This window comes from Lagopus muta, chromosome 5 (genome assembly GCF_023343835.1).
Source record: "Lagopus muta isolate bLagMut1 chromosome 5, bLagMut1 primary, whole genome shotgun sequence".
Lineage (NCBI taxonomy): Eukaryota > Metazoa > Chordata > Aves > Galliformes > Phasianidae > Lagopus > Lagopus muta.
This window is the reverse complement of record NC_064437.1, coordinates 18,457,170-18,478,824: the sequence shown is the minus strand read 5'-3', so window position 1 is coordinate 18,478,824 and position 21,655 is coordinate 18,457,170. Positions and strand designations below refer to the sequence as shown.

At 34.7% G+C, this 21,655-nt stretch overlaps 1 long non-coding RNA gene across 2 annotated transcripts in view; it reads right to left on the bottom strand.

Annotated features, from left to right (window-relative positions):
* The window catches only part of LOC125693473 (uncharacterized), a 74,134-nt gene that overhangs the window by 40,979 nt on the left and 11,500 nt on the right, over positions 1-21,655 (bottom strand). For both annotated transcript variants that reach the window (XR_007377113.1, XR_007377114.1), the window contains 2 exons: positions 20,167-20,279; positions 15,390-15,534 (listed from right to left, as the gene is read on the bottom strand). This is a non-coding gene — a long non-coding RNA (uncharacterized LOC125693473). The remainder of the gene's footprint in view (positions 1-15,389; positions 15,535-20,166; positions 20,280-21,655) is intronic.

Below are 21,655 nucleotides of genomic sequence, written 5' to 3'. Positions count from 1 at the left end.
GGAAAATATTTAGCAATTCTGACTGATATATTCTTTTAAATACCTTTAGACCAGATATCAAGAAGAACTGAGAGGCTGGTGAGAAACTGGAACAGGTTGTCCAGTGAGGTTCTGAGTGCCCCCCAATTAGCTGGAACTAGGTCATCTTAAAGGTACCTTCCAACCCACTCTATATTCCATGAAACCAATTTTTCTCTCATAGCATCTCACTGAGGTTAGCAGAAATTACAGAATTTATGAAGTGAAATTCTAGTGATGGAATAACTTGCCTGCTATTAAAAAAAAAATTTCTCCAAGTAGAGGGTAAATGAGAAAATGAAACCAAGAGTGGGGACTCTGGATATTGGTAACCTTCATGCTCCTTCATAGACTGTTTCACTAAGTCCAAGCTGACCTTTCATGCTGTAGAATACCTTTTCAAATGCTATTGATAATAGATAGTATCTATCTAGATAGCCTAGGAAAGAGATGGTTAACAAAACCCCAACAAATTCCAAAATTCACAGGCTGTTATACTGACCTACTGTAGGGTACCTGCTTTAGCAGGGATTGGGGGGTGGGGAGAGTTGACATGATGATCTCCTGAAAGGCTTTCCAACCCCTGCAATTCTGTGTTTACTTAGCTTTCACAAATGACATTCAGTCACACACGATGACACACAAATGACACTAGGCTAGAAGGCTAAAGTGTGAATGAGCCTCAGCAGCAAGAAAAAAAGATAAAGATGTCTCCTTTTCCTGGCACATTTTACCAGCCTCTTTTCTGTGTGTTTTAGCTTTCCATTTATCCTCCTTCCTAGGTTTTTTTTACTGTCTCATTTTTCTTTTTCTCTCTTGTATACTGATCAAACTGTTACTGTTTTTGATACTGAAGATATTCTTAGTCACATTTTCCACCAATACATTGGCACTGTTTTAAGTAATGGTGATTTCTGTTACTAGAGCACGTTATCATAAAAATCAGAAAATATAAAATGCAAAATAATGAACCCAAGCTACATCCTTGTCTAGCCTGAGCTGCTTTTAAATAACTGCCATCAAAGAGAGAACTCTGTGAAGAGCACATTGCCATCTTTCCTAAATATCCACATTATGATTGAAACATTAAAGAGTGAAAGTGAATATTTTTGCACGACTTCACCAACATTTTGCAGAAAATTTCATTTCCTGTAGCTGAGTCTAATTCCCTAAGAAAGTTTGATCTGAATCTACCAACCTCTCTCACTCCTGCAGAGAAGCACAAAAACCCATACTTGTATTCCTAGTGCTAAGATGCATAAACAAGTTGTGCATCTAGGAAGACAGAAGCAAGACTTTGTGCAAAGAGATTTTTTGTACATTACATCATTGCCTGTCAGCCATAGCTAACAAAAAAATGAACAGTCTCTAATTTATCCTTCACAATGATTATGTCCCCTCACAACTTTTCAAGTATCACAGGGCTTTGAAAAAGAAAAGCCATACTCATACTTTGCGTTCCAAAGTCCTTCACAGAAATTGAAAATTAGGCCTGAAATCCAGTGCCCAGTGCTTACTGTCCCAGGACTGTGGTTTGTGAAATGTATAAGCCAGATTCAGTTTTACTCAGCATCTTTTCTCACTTTTTCTTTTTTTCTCACCCTAGGCTTTCAGTCAGCATTTTTTCACCTTTTTCTTTCACAGTTTGGGAAAAGAGATAAAAGTCAGTGGAGAAAATACTCAACCATCAAGATTAATTGTATAAAGGTTTATGTAGACAATTTGCAACTACTGCTACTGTTATCAAATATTTCTTCTACTTTCCCTCTTAATTATTTTATCTACTTTATTGTATGAGCCAGCTGTTAGTTAACAGACTGGATAAAGACTACAGTAACTATTACAAAATGAGAGTAATTTACAGACATGGTTTACACATTGGAAGTTACCTATCTGCTATGGTATTTCATTAGTTGTTCAGATTTATGCTCCCAAGACCACAGTTTGATAAATCTCCCCTTCCCCTCCTGAGAAATGAGTTTATATTCCAATTAGTACAACTAGTTCTTACCAGCACAGAAATCTTCACCACAATAATAATAATAAACATTTCATAAATACCTGCAAAATTCTATCTTTGCAAATTTCAAATAATAAAAAAGCAGATAAGTATGCAAAGTCTATTCAAACAACCATTTTCACAGAAAATTGGTTTTACTGCTTCTGTCTCTCTAATTGCTGCACAACTAAAAATCTGAGGCAGGCCTAGAGCAAAACCATTCTGATTCCACTTTAATACTCCTCAGAAATTTTTTATCAGGCAAAACTCTTTATTCAGTTTTACTCTGTCCTTGAAATCAATAATAGAGTTGGCAATATTCAAAGTGCAGAAGGACTGGAAATTGGCTTGCTCAGCAAAAATATGCCTCTGAATCAGCCCTTAGCTGAAAAAAAGAAAAGCACTGCAAACAAAAAATAGCACTTTCAGAATGAATAATACCTTAAAAGAAAAGTAAATGTATGAGGACTTAAAGAGAAGAAGCACATGAAATGACATGTCTGGGCCCACAAATAAGCCTGCTATATATTCTTCTAAATTGTTACATATGTATGCATTTTGTTGTCCTATTTATGGTGTGCAGCTAAATCTCAGCATGTTCCTGCAAGAAAAGATCCTAATCTACACAAGCAGGATTTCTTCACAAGACAAGAAAAAGCAACAGAAGTCCCATTCCTTTGCCTTGATATATATAAGCTGCTAGCAGAACAGAAAGATGCTTAGACGGAAGTTAATAGTTTAAAATATAGAGAAGAGATGAACCTAATCAAACAGCAAGAATGAAACTTCTTCTGTCAACTAAAGACAACTGATGCGTCTATAATCTGAAAAGCAAAATTATAATTAAAGGAGAAGTACATTTTTATTAAACTAACCTGCAACTTGGTCAAACTAAGATCATAAGAATATAACCCTTTTTCCTGAAAAAAGGGAAAAATTAAATCACATTTCTTACACTTCACAGGACACTCAAGTTCACAGGTCCGGGGATTTCATACACTGTTCAAGAGACATTGCCCAACTTATAACCAGCCTGAACTTCCCAATTTTTTGAGCTGCATGTGCCAGTGTGAGAAGGACTGAGCCACTTCCTTCCATCTCAGTTTCCCTACCCAGCCATAAGTTTCTCAGTGGTAGTGTAAATCTCCCTCATAATAAACATACAGATTTCCATTTGTAATTACTCATTCTGAAATATCTTTAATTAGTGGATGTTCATTCATGTATCAGTGCTAAATATTATGTGCAGAATGTACGCATCATCTGATTTCAAAACATTCTCTTTTCCCACTCAACCTTGACAGAAATTAGAACTTCTCAGTTGTTATAGCAATAAAAGCATGAAACTAGTAGGAAAAATAAATTATCAAATTCCAATAGAACTTACTATTAGGATGTGCTCATAGGAAGATCAGCAATAATTAATAGTATTTGTCTGGGGGCAACTGAATGTTTTGAAAAATCAGCCAGAATGGTAAATGTCAGTTTCTTGTTATCCAATACTATTACGGTTAACTGAAATAGTTCTGTCCTGTTTGACAGAATACACCAGTGATTAAGTGCTGTTTTGTTTTTGTAAGTTAGCCTGGTAAAGTAAATATGAAGGAAACTAAATATGTTAGCTGTTGGGCTTTTTTCATTTGAAGGTATAGTAGGAAAATATAGCAGTGGGAAAATAGTAATCGACGTTTAGTTTTTTACAGAAGGATATTTTGCATTACTATGTATATAAATAAGAATAAACATGTTTTTAAAAGCAAAAGGGCATAAAATTATTAATTCTGAAAGTCCTATAGGCCTTTAATGAAGCCCAATCTGAACTTTAAAAGTGGAGATGGCTTGCATCGCTATTTAAAGTTCGCCTTATTTTCAGTACATTCAATTTAAAAGAATTCAAATAATCAGACACTTGTAGCCATTTTCTGGCTTTGAACATATACAAGAAGTTTGATTGTAGAAATTTTACTGTTACAATTTTCATTGTCACTGATGTAAAGAAATTAAAATTTTCTCTCTTTTCATTGCACATCCACTGAACAAAAAATTATATATATATATAATATAATTATATATATATTATTAATTAATATATATATAGATAGATAGATAGATAGATTATGTGTTTATCCTACCCATCAGCTCACCTGGATAATTCCTTTGTTCTTTGCCTGCTGAAATCTGAAGGAAAATACATGAAGCCAGTTTTAGCCACAAGGAGAGGTTCATGACAAAGGAGACTTCAGATAAGATGTTTCACATTGCAAGTGTGGCAGGTATAAGAACACATGACTTTCATGAGGCAGACAGGAAATACTTATGTTGGTCTCAATATAGCAGTTGTAAATTACATTTTTTAAACAAAATAACCTACAGTTTGTAATCTTTTCTCAAAGGCTTTGTTTTCTAATCTATTTTTCTTTACTTCCTTTCTTCAAACTAAAAAAATTTCCTTTGTGTATTGAAGACTGGTACCCACACCTGAAGATAATACTGAAACATCTGTCAAGCTTGTACGAAACAAGTATTAACTACATACTGCTAGACTGTAGCTATGCTTTTTTTTTTTTTTTTTTTTTTTTTTTTTTTTTTTTTTTAATTCTTTTTACAATAGAATGACAGATGCTACAAAACTATTGCCAGTTCAGGCATACCCCATCTTCTACTTGTGCAGTCAACTATTTTTATCTTAAAAAACATGATTGCCAATTGTGTTAATTGAATTCCCTACAGTATTTTCAAGGGGAAATGTTTTTAAACTGAGACAGGGGAGGCTTAGGTTAGATATTAGGAATTTTTTCATACAGAAGGTGGTGACGCACTGGAACAGGTTGCCCAAGGAGGTTGTGGATGCCCCATCCCTGGGGGCATTCAAGGCCAGGTTGGATGTGGCTCTGGCCAGCCTGGTCTGCTGGTTGGCACTCTGCACGTAGCAGTGGGGTTGAAACTACATGATCTTAGAGGTCCTTTTCAACCCATGCCATTCTACAATTCTACGATTTTTAATTTTGTTTCCCTGATTGTCCAGATCATTAGGAATTTCACTCTTGTCTTTTACAAGTTGCTTGCAGCCCCTCCTAGTTTGGAGTCAATCAGTGGACACTCATTAGAGTGCTCAGCAGTTACGCATCCTGTACAGTGCTCAGTTCTGCATATTTGGCACAACAGGGATTGCAGACTCAGCTTGTTACCATTAGATGTGGTCCTAATTATATTATGGAGCAGGTAGAATGAAAAGCTAAAAAAGTAATAATCACGAAAACTACCTTCTAATTTGAAGGGAATCTAACATGGTCACACTTGAAAATAGGCTTCATATTGAAAAAAGTAATTGTGCATTTTGCCTTGAAAGAGAGCATTTAAACCTGACCTTCATGAAATTCCTGTCTCTGTTTTAAATGTAGTTGCTTTTCTTTATATTGTCATTATGATACTAAGGACAACAAAAATTAGTGGATTTAATGAACATGATGTCATTTTCAGTTTTCAGGTTACAACATAAATACATTTCTGCCAAATCAGAAGCGAAAAGGCAAAAAGAAATCTTGCCTAAATAGGAGACAAAATTATGTTTCTAGATACCAATGAATAAAGAAGTAACAGATGTTATGAAGAGAAGAACTTTGTATCATAGTATTTGTCTTCACCGATACACTGTCAGAGTGATTTTTCAAACCGTTCTAACGTAGAACCGAAAACAGAAGTAGTAGCATTTATGATGCTTTTTTTTTCTTCCATAGCCTCTTCGTATATGAAAAAAGCACAGTTCCCGTGGCTGCTGAATGTATGTTATACACTGTTCATCAGGTATTACTGTTCCTTCAGGCAACATCATCTTTTCACTAGTATTTTTACTATCTTTTATATGTCGCTATGATCGGTTGCTTGGCATTAGCTTAGAAATGGTTATCGTAGTATTTGTATCATTGGAAAAATGTGTTGTTTTGATCTTAAGTTCTGTATCTGACTTTTGGAATAGACTTTTGGGTTGAGGGTTCTCACACACACAAAACAAAACAAAACAAAACAAAACAAAACATTCTAATTGTAATATCTTCAGAGACATGAAAAAAAAAAAAAAGAAAATAAAAGAAAAAAAAAAGCGGGGGAAGCCACATAGAAGATTCCACCAAATAATCATTTTCACTCACATAAAGAAAAAAATAAAAAAAAAGAAAAAGAAAAAAAAAGAAAAAAACCCACAACTATAAATGAGTATTTCTGTATATTTTGAACCCTGTGGTTTTTAGTGTTCAAAATGTACAGAAATACTCACTCATAGTCAAAACCAGAAGCAATGGAGAAAAATAATTGAAGAGACTTCTCAGTTCCCTGTCCACGATGGCTCAAGGGCAAAACTGAAGTTCTGTGTAAAGGCTGAAATAAAGACATGCAAGTTTACATTAAAAGGCAGACCTAGGAAGATCCTCATGAATTTTAGTAAGCTTCACTGCATTGCCTGCAAGGACAGAATTCAACCACTGTTAAGTTCTAAAGCCATGAGAAACTCCAGAAAATTGCCTTGTTTCATTTGGCTGGAATCTGGTTATTTTTACTTACAGAGTAGACAGGTTGAAGTTCTGGGGCCACCTTCAAAAATGTACAATTAAAAATAATGCTCAGTTGTACAATTTGGGAAATTAAATTATTCAGCTGATATTGAGTGATAGTTCTCAGTGATATAAAAACAAAACAAAAACAGAGACATCTTTGTGATGTATTTCTAATGGCAGTAATACGTGCTAAAGTTATTATGTAAGATTATAAAGAATTATAAAGCATAAGCATTTTATTTCATGTAGCTCATTCAGTGTATGGGAAGAACACAAACAATCTTGTGCACTGTTTGTCATACACAGTTTCAATTCTTTTTTTGGTCACCAGAAGCAATAAATAGAATTCCTAGGTATATCTGCTAACAATGTTGTGGAAAACAAAAATTACCGTTTCATTTGTATTTGAATGCTTGTTTTCATTTCTCTGTTAATTAACACTGAAAATATACTGCTTTTTAAAGATGGTATCATAGACTTGGAATGCAGCGGAATATGAAACCATGTTGTGAAGCTCCATCATCTTTCTGTATTCATTTACATTTCCTTGACGTATGTTCATTTTTTCATTTCTCTTTTTCATAATGTTAAGTTCTTAATACAGGCAGGAACAAGGTAATGAGTAGTTTTACTTCATTTGCCTTAAAGGACAATAATAATGCTTACTCCAAGCATTTTATTCATGCAGCTTGTTCTGCCTACTGCAATGTCTTCTTCCTAAGGGCTTATTAGATTTTCAAGGCAAATGATTAATTGTCGAATATAACATATTTTCTCCAGCAGAGAAGAATGAATGGGTTATTTTATTCATGTTAGGCAGGTAATCCATGAATGTGTCACTGGATGTATCCACTATCATCATTTACTATAATGGAGATCTAATCTACATGCATTTCCTTGCCAGTGGCTGACCTGTTTGTAGCAGGGGTAACAGTGAGGCTACAAGATTTATCACTATTCTAAAACAGCTTTGTTGAAAGAAGAACATACAACAGTGGCTGAAGAACTAATTAGAATGATTGTGCAACTTATTTAATGCTTTTCAAGATATTTAGGGACAAATATTCAGAAAACATTTTCTATTTTTCGCAGTTCAGCTTTCACAATTGGGCTTAGAGCATAGTCACTAATGACATATCTTCTTGCTATGATACCATACTGTTCTCAGTTGGGACTCACACATTCAACAAACCTATCTGATACACAGCATGAGCAAAATCTCTCAAATGCTTAAGGTCATATCTATGAGACACGTTCCCTACTTCATTGACTGGAAGGAGCCAAGCAACAATAGGTACAGCTATTGACCTGAGATCTGAAGTATTCAGCTTTTGGCTTTTGTGAACCAAATAGGGTTCTTTCAAGCTTGCCTTGCTTTAGTTTGCATATGGTCTGTATTGTATTGCAGTCACCTTCTAGGAGCATGTTATATTGGCCACAACTCTTATATTCCAGTACTCTCAGAAATGGGATATGAGACAGTGTTCTCTCTCATTGCCTAATGACTTCTAATGTATCTATGCCAAGTGCTATTATTCTGTTTATGTGTTCTCAGTACTTTAATTCTTTCTCTATTGTAGAGCATTGCTGCACTTCTTACAAGCATACCCATCTACAGTTTCCATTCAATTACACTTGTTTAGAGAACAAAAATGTCAGGAAACTTTTGATCAACTTTTTAGGTTGGATGTCAAGGGGAAATTCTTTACAGAGAGAGTGGTGAGGTGCTGGAACAGGCTGCCCAGAGAGGTTGTGCATGCCCCATCCCTGAAAGTGTTCAAGTCCAGATTGGATGGGGCCCTGAGCAATCTGGTCTAGTATTAAATGTGGAGGTTGGTGGCCCTGCATGTGGGCAGGGGGGTTGGAGATTCATGATCCTTGAGGTCCCTTCCAACTCTATGATTCTGTGATTCTGTGATCATATGAAATGCCAACTCTAAATATGGGTTCCACGTTTTTGACATGGAATTTATAGGTTTTATATATTTTATATTTCTAACAACAAATAATTTTGTTTGATTGGTATTAACATGTTTCTTCACATATTGCAACCAGACAATGAGAATATATAAAAGACTTTTGTTTGCAGAAATATCACCCCAAGGGCTAATTCCCATTGAATGTCAAAAGATGGATGTCCACATGACATACTGCACTATCAAAAACATTTCTAATCATTAACACCCATATTTTCAGTGGATAATCTCTTTCCCTTTGCCTAGACTTGTGTGTCTTTATGTGTGTGAGCATGAATATAAAGATACTAGATTAAATTCACAATCTTAATATTTTAGAACTAAGATGCTGAAAGTGAGTTGAATTCATATTAGTGAATTAGCATGCAGTGTCTCTGGCCACTGGGTGTCAATATTGACACATAAAATATCGAGGAAGAAGAATTTAACAGGCAGCAAAAACCAAAGCTACTTTTTTACAGACGGTGGTGCACGTAACTGTGCTGGATTTAATGTCTTTGCGAGCAGGTGTATCTATAGTCCTCACAAAGGTAGTTTTACTTCGTAACTGCTTAAGCAAAACTGTAACTATGCTGCTACAGCCTAGAAATAAGTTTGGAAGAAGTATACAAATATATTCCTAAGCGTTCTTTTTAAACACTTGTTGCTGTTGTGACAGCAGTGTTCACTGTTGTCTTTAGATACCAAATATATATTAAATACCTTCACAATAAATTTTAAAATTCTTGAGTACCAACATTCACTAATATGATTTGCTTTTGATCTCCCATAACTTTGGGGAAATACATGTAACCAACTCCATCCACCCCCACAATTCATAGACAGTTACATTCTTCCAATTAAGCAATCAGTTGTGATTAAGATAATCTGCTGACACAGCACAAAGTTAGCAACCTGAAACATCTGCAAACTTCTGTCTTTCAACTTCCTCCTATTTCTTCTCCTTTTTCTTTATTGCAGTATAGCAACTGTATTAAAACCCAGGCAGGATCGTGCCCCTGCAGATTCATGACTACTTACCATATAATTCTATTATTCCTAAAGGGAACTCATAATTTAATTAAGCTGAGCACTCTCTGTTCAACTTGGTAAACAAATAGACACCCCACATGCTAATTATAAATACCCATATGGAGATTCATCAAGAATCAGAATGATTTGTGGAGAACAGATATTTTTGGCTCCCTTCAATTACTTTTCCCTTTTCCTACAAAAACTCCACAATAAAAACTTTAGAGAAGATGATCAAAAGCAATGCTGTGTTGCTAGTCTCAAAAATTCAGAGTAATTAAGCATTCTTATCCTCCCAGTTAATATCCAATTAATACCAGATAATCAGCACCTCAACCTATTGACAGGATCACTAAATGTAAGTCAGCATATGTATTTATCACATTTGAATATACTGAAAATCAGGATTGTGAACCTTGAGGCCTTTGATATATTCACCAAATATTTAAAAGGAAGATTTAAGCTACAGGATGGCAGTGCAATAAGGAATTGATAAAGACAGTCAATATATGCCAGGTTTCCATCCACTTTTTCCCAACTTCCCCAGTAACAGCGGAGGTTTCCCATAGTTTATGTTCAATAGCTGATTTCTACTACTTCCAGTAGTTCCACTAATTAGTTTTTCAATTTAAGACCAATATAATAGTTGAGACTGTACATATAAAGAAAGAATCTGAAACAATAAAATATGTATACCTTCACTGTGTTCTTTTCATCACCGAATTAACTTACTACAAAGAAAGGTCCTTTGGAAATGTCTTTTATGCTTCAAAATTAATGCTGTTCAGAATTCTGAACAGAACCTTTGATAAAGTTATTGTTGGAAGACAGATGCCAACCTATCATTGTTAAATCAGCGAAGGAGCCTACAGTAAAAAATGGCAGCTGGGATAATAATTTATCATATAAAAATCAATCTGTGTTTATGTCCTCTGAAACTTCTACATTGCTGTTAAAAATTGGGTAGGAATAATTGAGCCACACTAAACCTGGAGTTCAGAGAATGCAAAATACCTGCACTTCAGCATCACATACATCACAAAATTGTACATAGTAAGTGTAGAATTTTGCTCAGAGTTGCAAATAACTTTAGCTATTTGCACAGATGTCTTTCCTAACAAATACCTTCTGACTCCTATTCTTTTGTATTCCTCAACAAAAGAAAAGTAGGCAGCAGAACTCTGTCTTCCTGCTTTAGATAAAATAAGTTACTACAGGGCACCAATGTTTGGTGCTTTGCTGCAGTATTCTTTATTGTTCAAGTGTGCTTCAAACATCAGGAAATCTCTGTGACTGCTCCATATCTCTCAACATTTCAGATAAGGAGCTCTCTGCTAAAGCAGCTTCAGGCCTGAAAACCATTCTGCTCAGCTGCACAGGGGCTGGCACTGTCTATTCTCAATATTCTTTACCATATTAACAAAAATAAATAAATAAATAAATAATTTTAACAGTGCTGTAACTGTCAATTGAAAACATGTACTTAGTTTTCCAGTTTTGTTATTCATAATAGTTGTCACTAATTAAGATGTAGAATGCAGCTGATTTTCTATAGGAATAGAATTTTACCTGGTTTCTTCTTAACTATCCTTAGTTTTTACTTATCTGAGCAACTTTGTGTCAAAGCACTGGCTTGCTGGTAAGGAGAGATGCAGTTACAACTTTCTCTTCTACATGCACCTTGGATGGCAGAAAAGAAGGGAGAATCACTACATAAGCAGAATGAAACCTGTTGCACTCTCGGAACATTTCTGCCATCTAAAAAACCAGGCTGCAAAACCTTCATGTGTAATACAGATAGCATCTGCAGTTCAGTTCACGAGAAGCAGTTTATGCTGATCTGTTTCCAAAGTTTAAAACATTTATTAAAATAAGCCTTCTGGGAATATGTGCTGTGACAGACAGCCAAATAATAGACACTCAGACTTCGGTTTTGACACTCAAAGTAGCTGTAAAATTATAAATTCAAATCTAAACTAGTTAAAATAACACTATGAAAAATTATGTATCCCTGTTAGGTTGTATATCTAAACCAATCAGTTATATTTACTTATTCAGTTTAATTAGTGACTTAAAAATAAAATAATTCAAAATTTATTAAATTTGAAAAACCAAGAAAATATCAAGATACTAATTATCCCAACATGGCCAGTGATCTAACAGTTGTTCAAATGTTGCTAATAAATGTATTCCAATTAAATTAAGGGTTTCCCTTTAAATTTCTTTCTTGATCTGATACAAAATATTGTATAGAGCTGCAGAAACCCTTACGAGGTGTTACTAAGTGAAAATATAACAGAGCAAAGAGCAATGTCCTGGAAGTTACCGCTGTCTTAGGGTTTGCTAGATCTTCAAGTCAAATTGCTTATTTTATGGAAAGCAGAGAAATACCTTGTGCAAATTCCTAATACCATTCTGGTCTCTTTTGTTTCAGGAGCAAAATTATAATTGTGTCATTGTGACTCAGTGAAAATTCATTATAACATTGCCTTCAGTCTCTTGAAATAAATCCTTGAGAAATCTTCCAAGGGCAATCTTTCTGTAACACAGAAGTTCATCAGCTTTTTTTTGTTGTTTCTTTGTTTGTTTTTGTTTTCTTTTACTTCTTTTTATAATCCTTTGGAGCTGGTGTCTAAAAGATTATGCAAGATTTTGAATACATAAGATTAAGCTGTTAATCCATATAAGATATATATGCAGATACTTAACACATTCAGAGTTTCCTGAGATTAATCAGTAAAAATAATACTAAGAATTCACTGAATTCATTGTTTTATACTTTTCTATAAACCTGCTGGTTTCCAGAATGGAGGAGCCACTTCCAATGGAGATATTTCATATCCTGTACAAAGCATTAAATCTTAGTTCTGCGTAGTGTAGTATGAGAAGTAACTGGATATTCTTGCTGGCTGTTGGCAGTCTCAGGTATCTCTCTGCAGTTAGTCAGAATGTCTATATGCCTCAGTAGGAACTCTTGCCAAAAGAACCACAGGTCTGAACTTCAGTAGTTTTGCTAAGAAGGCACAGTCAGTATAAATTTAAGTGATCTCAGAAGATGATAAAGGATTTTAAAGGCTACAGTTTGCTACTATGTACCTATTTCATGATGTGCAGTTCAGGCAGTTTATCCAGGGATCTACACTAACAGACAAGAGCACAATCTGACTCACCGCTCATATTATGGAATCCGAGGATGATTCAGCTCAGCCAACTGCATTTTGGCAGCAGATAAGTCTGGGTTCCAGTCAGCAGAGTTTAGAAGGTTATTCATCATCACCCTAAAATAACGAGGTACATCTAAGTTACCTTGTTAATTGTCTTGACTGAGTGAATCAATTCACTCCTATTGATGCTTACTGGAACCTAAGTAGACATGCTGATTAGATATGAAGTTCTACATTTAGGCATCAAAATTAATGAAAGGTGAATCTCTTTGAGATAAAAGTGAGCTGAATCCTATCCCAGGTATTCAAAACCAATATTTATATTATATTCTTAGCAATGCTGCTTTGTTTTGCCTAAGATCCTGTGGATCCTAATCACAATTTCCCACAAGCAAAATATGGCACACAGTGGTGTCCTTGAGGAAATCTTCAGTAAGCAAGTATACTGCAAGCATCAGTGTGAAATTCATCTTCCATCCGCTGTGCTATGTCCATCTACTGTGTACATAGCTGCTCTTACCACACACTGTTTCCTTCCACCCTGAAGAAGTTACACAGTAAGAGCAGAACAGTTACATTTCCCTTCTGTCCCATTTTCTACACATTAACTCACATTTAAGGAGTTGCATGGATGCACTGAATGGGTGACTATCTTGTTAAATGAATCCAGGCAAATCAGTTTATGGGTCTTTCCCAGAAGCCAGTACTTCTCGTACTACACTACATAGAATTATGATTTAATGCTTTGTACAGGATAAAAAACAATGGGTCCTCTTCTGATACAGTGCTTCAAGTACTGTAATAGTGTATTAGTTTTCTCCTCTCTCATCAAGAAAATGCAGATCTTCAAAGATTTTCTCTTGAATCTCAGTTATTTTGCTGCATTAATAGAGTGATAAAACAATTTCATTTGGCCTTTCACTTCAAATCACACTTTTCTCCTGGATTAACCATTCTTTTCTTGATTATGCTTTCTCTAATCCAAATCCTTAAAAAAATACTGAAACACAAGAGGGAGATTATTGTAATCTATCATAAAGCCCAATGCTACTTTATTTTGTACTATAAAAGGAAAAAATCCTTTTTATAGAATTGGATTTCTTCATAAGCAAAAAGGACTACTTTAGAACATAACAGCTAAAATATTGAATTTCTCTGATTCAAAGCAGCATGATCCTACTTTAACAGGAATCAATCTTGGAATTCTCTTTTAATTTATTTTTTGCCAAATAAGAATACTAGTTTAATAATTGCTCTACAGGTTAACAGTAAGGTCTGACTTTCCTTTCAGTGCATTACATTAAAATTATTTTTCCTTTAGACACATGATGAGAGATAGACAAGGTCTGAATGTATTTTAGTCCAGCAATTTCCCCAGATCTTTGACCAAACACTCTACTTCATATGACTTTACTCTTTAGAAACTGAGGCTACCATTCCAAAGACAGAAAACCTAAAATATGCTCCTATAATCACTGTTTTGTCACACACATGAGTAGGGAGTTCTGCACCCACTATGAACTCTAATGGAGTTGAGATGAAAGTTTGAAGTAAAAAAATTATTCATGACCAGTTTGCATTACTGGCATTATACATAGGTCTTGCCAAAAGTAATGTCTCATATTTAGTTCTTAAACAAAAGGAGTTCCTAAAAGAAATCAGAATAGCCCAGACTAGTGCTGCAGAAACTGAGTACAGATGTCTCTCCTAAAGTAATGCCTTCTATATATTTCCATTGAATGTACAACAAAGAGCAGAAGAACACTACTGGATAGAGCAAATCCATAGCTACATTGTTTTTCAACATAGTCACTACCATTAACCAATTTACATGGATGAGCAGATAGAGACACTCTTCTTTTTGTGGTGTGACAACTGTGCACAGCCATCTGGAACATAGCTTGTCTTTCCTGTCACTGTTGTCACTGCTGAAACACACCACCCACTGCTGACATCCACTCTCTGGTCTCCATAAAAGTTCAGCAAATATTGATGAATGTTAACGAGTGCCATTTTTTCCTCATGGAGGAATTCAGTGACATACCTTTGCTTCCTATGCACTTCCATGTCAGATACCACCCACTCAGCTTTAATAACAGTAAGGCTATTTAAAATTAGTTTCTATAATATAATTGTATAGCATTAGAAGGAAAGAACAGTGCAGATACCTGTCTGCCTTGCTGACTTTCCCATACAATTAAAACAGCCAGTGAATATTCCAATACAATTTGAACTCTGATTTCCAAATTCCTGTCAAGCCTCTTCCCTTCATGCTGTCCATTCAAAACCAAGCTCTCACAAGCTAATACAAATACATGCATACAACTGTGATGCATTAAGCAAAGAGAATAATTCATGTGGATATGAGGAGGTATACACAATGACAATGGGAGTAAGATAAGTGATTTATCAAAACAGAAAATGCTTTTGTCCTAATGACTATTGCACAGTTTAGATAAGAAAGAATGCAAACAGATGCATATCAGGGAGCAAAGCTAATTTGGCACAATGGTGCATATATTGAACACATGGTCTTTTCTATCATTTTCATTCTCAAATCATTAACTTTTATAATAGACTTTTTTTTTTTAAATACGCTTTTACCACCAAGGAATGCTAACAAACAAATCCCAATTCATCACCACTGTGCTTGTAGGACATTTGTACTCACCGCTTATCTTCCACGTAGTAACTCTTCTTTGTTTAGATGTCATACTGATTGACAGATTCCTCCCCAAAACAAACTTCCAGTTGCTTTCTCCAGTTTTATTCTTGTCATTCTCCAGAGTCTGGTTTGGTTTTCAGAAGTATCATTTCTAATGTGCGGACGAATCACAGACAAAATATTATTTAATGTTAAGTGCAACAGTGGTTCTTGTTGACAGTGGCCCAAGCAGAATGGCTGGAATAGAAAGATCATTTTATGGACCAGTTTCTCGCAGTCTCCTTCCATCTGTTCACATGCATGGAGAAAAGCTGTGATACAAAAAAATGCACTATCACCTCTCAAGTCGTGTTGTATATATACCGTATCTGAAATATCAAGTTCCAATACTACTATGGGCATATAAAATTATATGCACAGTTCATCTGCTTGAGCCATTGCCCACATAAATTCTTGTGCCACTTCCTGCAACGCTTGTTCTTTAAGTCCATCTATCACACTGATAGGCTATTCTGGAAACTGTACCTGCTGAGCATGTAAACAGCAGAAAATTAGTTCTATCAGGAATAAATAATTTAGTTTAAGTATCATATTTAGTATTTTCCATATATTTCAAATAATTGTTAGTGAGCATTTAAAAAGAACAGTGTCATAAGCTCATTCAGATAGAGATAACAGATTCAAGGAAGATTGTTCACTGTAGTCAATATAAACAATTTCAATTTAAAAACATTTATTAACCAGAAAGAGTCTGAACTTGAAGTTATCATGGAAATTGATAGATTTAGTATTGTTTAATTCTTCCAAATAGTAGATTAGCTAAAAATGAAAATTATTTTTGTTGAGAAGCCATGTTTTTAAAATAACTATCTTAACATAAGAAAATTACCAGAAAAGGTATTGCTCCTCACTTCTCCTTTACCTTAAATGTCTTGCTAATTCACTAAACACAACATTTCATTTTTATTCTGGATTTATGAAATTCTGTTGAGAAGTTCTTTTGCCAAGAACAGCAACAACACCAAAGCGTTCTTTTCAGTCGTTCAAAATTGTTTCAGTAAGTCTTTTGGTGTGGAGTAAAAACTTTCTTTCTAGGCCAAAGCATTTTACTATTGCAATTGAAATGTAACACTTGATATCAACTGACACGTCTTGAGGGAAAATCTGTTGTAGCTTCAAAATATTTTTAGCCAATATTAAAAACTTTTTTTAACCAAATCCGCATAATAGTTGTACTCTACAACTTTCAAACTTCTTTATGTTTTCTCCAACAATCAGGAACAAGACTTTGTGACTTCATTATTGCTATTATGATTGTTACTGATAAATATGCAGGTTTATTTTGCTATAAAAAAAAATGTGGCCAGACTATTACAGAGCTAACTTACAAGAAAATGACTTAGTATGTAGACTTTAAGAGAAAGTAGGAGCCCTAGCCACAGATCAGAACTGCATTATGTCCGTTGCCATAAGAGCAGAGCAAATAGAGACATCTTCAACTGTAAAGAGTTAGCAGGAAACAGAAAGAACTTACATCCTATTGTAGGGAGCAGAGACAACATGATAAATTAAGTGCATCTGCTTAATGTACATGTAAAACGACAGCTTTATGCCAGTGACTAGATGGAATACTGAAACTGATGATCTTTAAAAGTCCTTTCAGACGCAAACCATTTAATGATTCTATTACTGTAATACGTACCAGGAATGCTCACATTTTTGCTAAGGAACCCATCTTCAGAAAAGATAAACAAATACATGCATTCTCTCAGTGTAAAAGCTAAAGCACAAGGATAATATAGCTTTAACTGACTGCTCTGCATTTTAATATTTATTTGCATCATAAGGATTATTAGGATTTCAGGGCATCTCATAGAACATAAAATTATACTACTTACATATTTCTTTGACAAAATATTTATAATGCATCATTTGTGATTCATTTTCAGTGAATTTCTTTTAAACTCAAATACTTCTCTTTTTTTATGGATCTGACTTCTGTAGCTCCCAGCCCAGGTCTGCAAGTCAACAAGTGTCTGGTGCCAGCTGGCTTTGCATGGCTTTACACTTGCATTTGTATAAAGAAATGTATAAAAATGAAGGGCAATGTTCTAACCTTTTGATTCAGACTGTGAGTCCGAACTGCTTTTTCCTTTCTGATTATGTGAGAATTTCAAGGCATACAACCTTTTTTTTGAAAAAGAAAAAAAAAAAAACAGTTGCTAACTTGGATTTTTTCCTATGATGTCAGCACAAACTTTATTTTGGTGTGACTGAGTCATATGATTGGATGTCAAGACATGTTGCCCATTCAGTTTGTTAAAAGTTTGTTGAAAGCTAAAATAAAAATTCCGAAAATGATGTCTTTTGCCAAATAAACTTCAACAAGAAGGCAGTGCTACTGCTCCCGTGGAAAGACTAAAAGTCAACAACCCAGGAAACACCAAGCAATCTTTTAAATATTTTTCCACTGAAGTCTAATGATATCCTTCTGCTTTATAATCTCTATCACACTTTATGTTTACTCATTTGTAGGCTGAAATTCCTCATGGTGAGGTAATAACCACTTGTTGCCTTGCCATTGTTATCCTCAAGCTCTTCTTGTACAATGTTAAACTTCAATAAATCTTAATTCTATCCATTTTGATATCATGCTTGCCTTTACCACATCTATCTATGTGACTAATTATTTATAACACATATTATTTTACATCTGCCTCACCTTCTATTTTTATAGTATTCTGAAATTAATTGCTGTCGATTCACAGTTGCATGGATAAGCAAATGAAAACTGACATTTTATTTTGATAATATTAATTTGAATTAGAATATTTCTGCTCATAATTAATTTGTACAGCATAGAACAAACAATCTCTTTAAACTTTCTTACATTCTTACTGAATAGTTTAAAGAAGAACTGTCATACAATGCATTTAAGCAGAATCTACAAGAGAGTCAACTTACTGCTGTATTTGCTCTGCAGTATTAAAAATGTCACTTGTTTGTGTATATGGTTTTACTGGGCTAAATCAGGCAACAGTGAGGATTCCCCCACATTAGCTGAATATGAAACAACAGACTAAGGATACAGTAGCAAAATTCTTCACAGCTTCAGTATGGATGGGATTTCACTGACTAGGATGTATGCTATCATGCATAGATACATACAAAATGGACGGTGTTTTTGGCTTAGCGAGCCTTAAACCATGAATTTAAATACCTCCCTTCAAATAAAGAAAAGAAACATAGCTATTACTACAGCATAGCTAATTGTAAAAAGTGCTCACACTGTGAAATAAGTACCTGCTAACAGCTACACTTCAGATAAAAGGAAAAAAATCATTTATCAGTAGATTCCAGGGTTTTAGAGAAGTGTTATGAGGGAGTGCCTTTTTTTTTTTTTTTTTCTTAGTGTGCTGCATCATTTTGACAAAAGAAAGGTTGGTAAGATACAAAAAAAAAAGTACTTTGAAAAAAGTAATTCTGAAAGAAACATGGCATCACAAAAGCCTTGTGATATAATTCTACGCCTTCTTTTTCAACATGGAAAAAGAAATTTCCAATATAAATCTATTGAACATAATATTTCATTAAACACATTTGTGTTCATTAATTGTGTTCTTAATATATATATATTGTTGAATAGCTGTCTGTGTGTATTGAGATGAAAAAATGCGTGATTTTGATTTTTATTTCATTTTGTAAACTGTGGTGGTGTTTCTTTTTCCATTTTTGAAAATCTTTAGAAAATACAGATATTCTTTCAATAGAATTTCATTGTTGACCAATTCTAGTAATTGTCAATAATTATCTCTATATTAATTTTGGCAAACTGTCTTTAAAATGTGCTACCCAAATGTTTATTTTTGAGTTATATCTGATCAGCTTAAATGTCCGTATGGTTTGCTTTGGATAGATCACTGAAGCCATTTTCTGAAACAATATGGGGCGATTTTTTAGAAAGCTTTATGAAACAGAAACACTGGCATTTCTTATTGTGTGCCTGATTTGTCACAATCTGCCATTCGTTGAAAAACAGAAAAGTGCTGAAATCCCCTTGGTGTTCTTTGTAACAGGGGCAGATGGCTCCCATCTCCCTGAAGTTTTATTTTGTTTTCCTCTTCTCTCCAAAGACAAACTTGGTAAAACTTTGACAAAAGAAAAAAAACATAACAAAACAAACAAACATAAAAAACCACATATTGTACAGCATAACAAGTTCAGACACTTTATGAGAAACTGGCATATTGTTTTAAAGCAGAATGGTACTTTCTTGGGAGCTGACGTGTTTATAGGACTGTAAAATGTCTGGGATGACTCCAAGATACATTATACCCAAAATATTTACAAGCAAAATTGCTTTCAAACTTTCAGGGAAGAAAAATAATGAAAAAAAAAAAAATCCATTATGTGGCCTGATCAAAGTCACTGATATAAATAATTAGCAGAGATTAAATCTGCAAAATAGTTACCCATGGCAGTTTTCTGTGACTATGGATAGACAACTCATTCTCAATCAACACAGATGAAAACTAAAGTTACAAAGAATATTCACTGGACTTCCCAGCAATTTACTAACAAGCACAGGCATGCAGATTTCTAAGAATTTTTGATTCAGTTCCAGGCTCAGGAAAATCAAGTTTTATGATGATCATAGGTCCAGTTCTAGTTCCTTATGAAAACCACTTTGTATTGTTAATTTCCTGTACATGTTTTTTCTGTTTCCGCATGGTTTCAAACTTCCTTAGCAACTCACTTCACCACCTCCTCATCTATTACTTACACCCAAGCTCTTCCTTCTACTGACAGCATCTTTTTCCTTCAGCCTTCCCCATCAGCATATTCGTCTCATCTTCCTTCTGTGCAAAAACCAGGAAGACCGTTGGCATGAAATGACTGAAAGCAGAAGAAAAGCAGATGTTTCAGTATCAATTGCACTCTTCAGTTACTGCATAGATAGGTAAACAAAAATTAAAAAAAAAGAAAAGAGTCTGGACAGGAGGGAATCCAGTGCAGATGAGTAAATTGCAAAAAAACCATCTGTCTTGAGAATACATAAACAGCATATTTTACATATGCCATATGCATGTGCTGATTTCCTTGGACTCAAAAGGAAATTCAAACTTACTGGGCATGCTTCCTGCCATATTTCCAACCCTTTTTCCAAACACAGAGGTGCCAAGGTTTCTCCAGGGAGACTCAATAGATATACTGACCTTGCTGAAAAATGTTTTCCTTAATTTCCTTGACTGGTAAGAAACTAATACATTTTCATAAATCTAAGCAATAAAAACAAAATTCAAACAAGTTCAAGAAATCCCTCTCTTGGAAAAACAGAAAAAAATGAGAAAGTTTGCCAAATCAGGAGCATGCTAAAATGAGGTTACACAGTGAGAAATACTGAGTAACATAGAAGTATAGAATTACCGGCTCCATGAGTTAAATATAAGCTTAACTCCACTGTGGAAGGTGGAAACAATCCAGTCAGCATAGTTCTTTTGCTCAACTATGACTTTTGACTATGACTGAGTCTCTATGCTCACACACCTGGCTGTGGGGATAAGGAAACCAAGTGAGCAAGTGGGAAAGGACTAGATGTTATCCTACAGACAGAAACTCAGCACTAGAGAACACATTGAGAAGGGGACAGGACATTCTTAAGAGATCACTAACGCTGAGAGAAGCAAGAAAGTTATTATAGCGCTTGTGAAAAAACATCAGTGTCTCTAGATTCCTCATTACACAGGTTGTTTAGCAAAAGCTTAAGTTCACTTAGGTTCAGATTACTCTGCCTTGATAGCTACAGGTACATCCCAAAATATGTTAGGGCATTTGCAAAATGTTATGGAGGAAACATGACTTAATCCACAGCACAGGGGGAAAATACAGCAGCAAATTATCAAGTGTGGGAAGGAAAAACATGAATTACCACCTCTGCCCAGAATAATCAAAATTAAGATATTTTTTCAGAAAGATGTATTCAAATGAAGCAAATGATTCCAGAATCAATCTCTGTAGATTTTGAATGACCTCCAAAATATGGTGACTGTAAAAAGGAGTAAGTATCAATCTGCAAAATCTCAGAAATACTGCTATTTTAATAATAGCTAAACTATTATCACATTTTAAACCAGGTTTAAGTATTTTCTCCTTGAGTTGTGGTTTGTTTTAGTTTGGCATGAATTTAACTGACACTAAAGGTACTATGCAGAACTCAGGGCCCATTGTGAATAAGAACACGAGTATGTCAGTTGCTTTAGATTATAAAATTC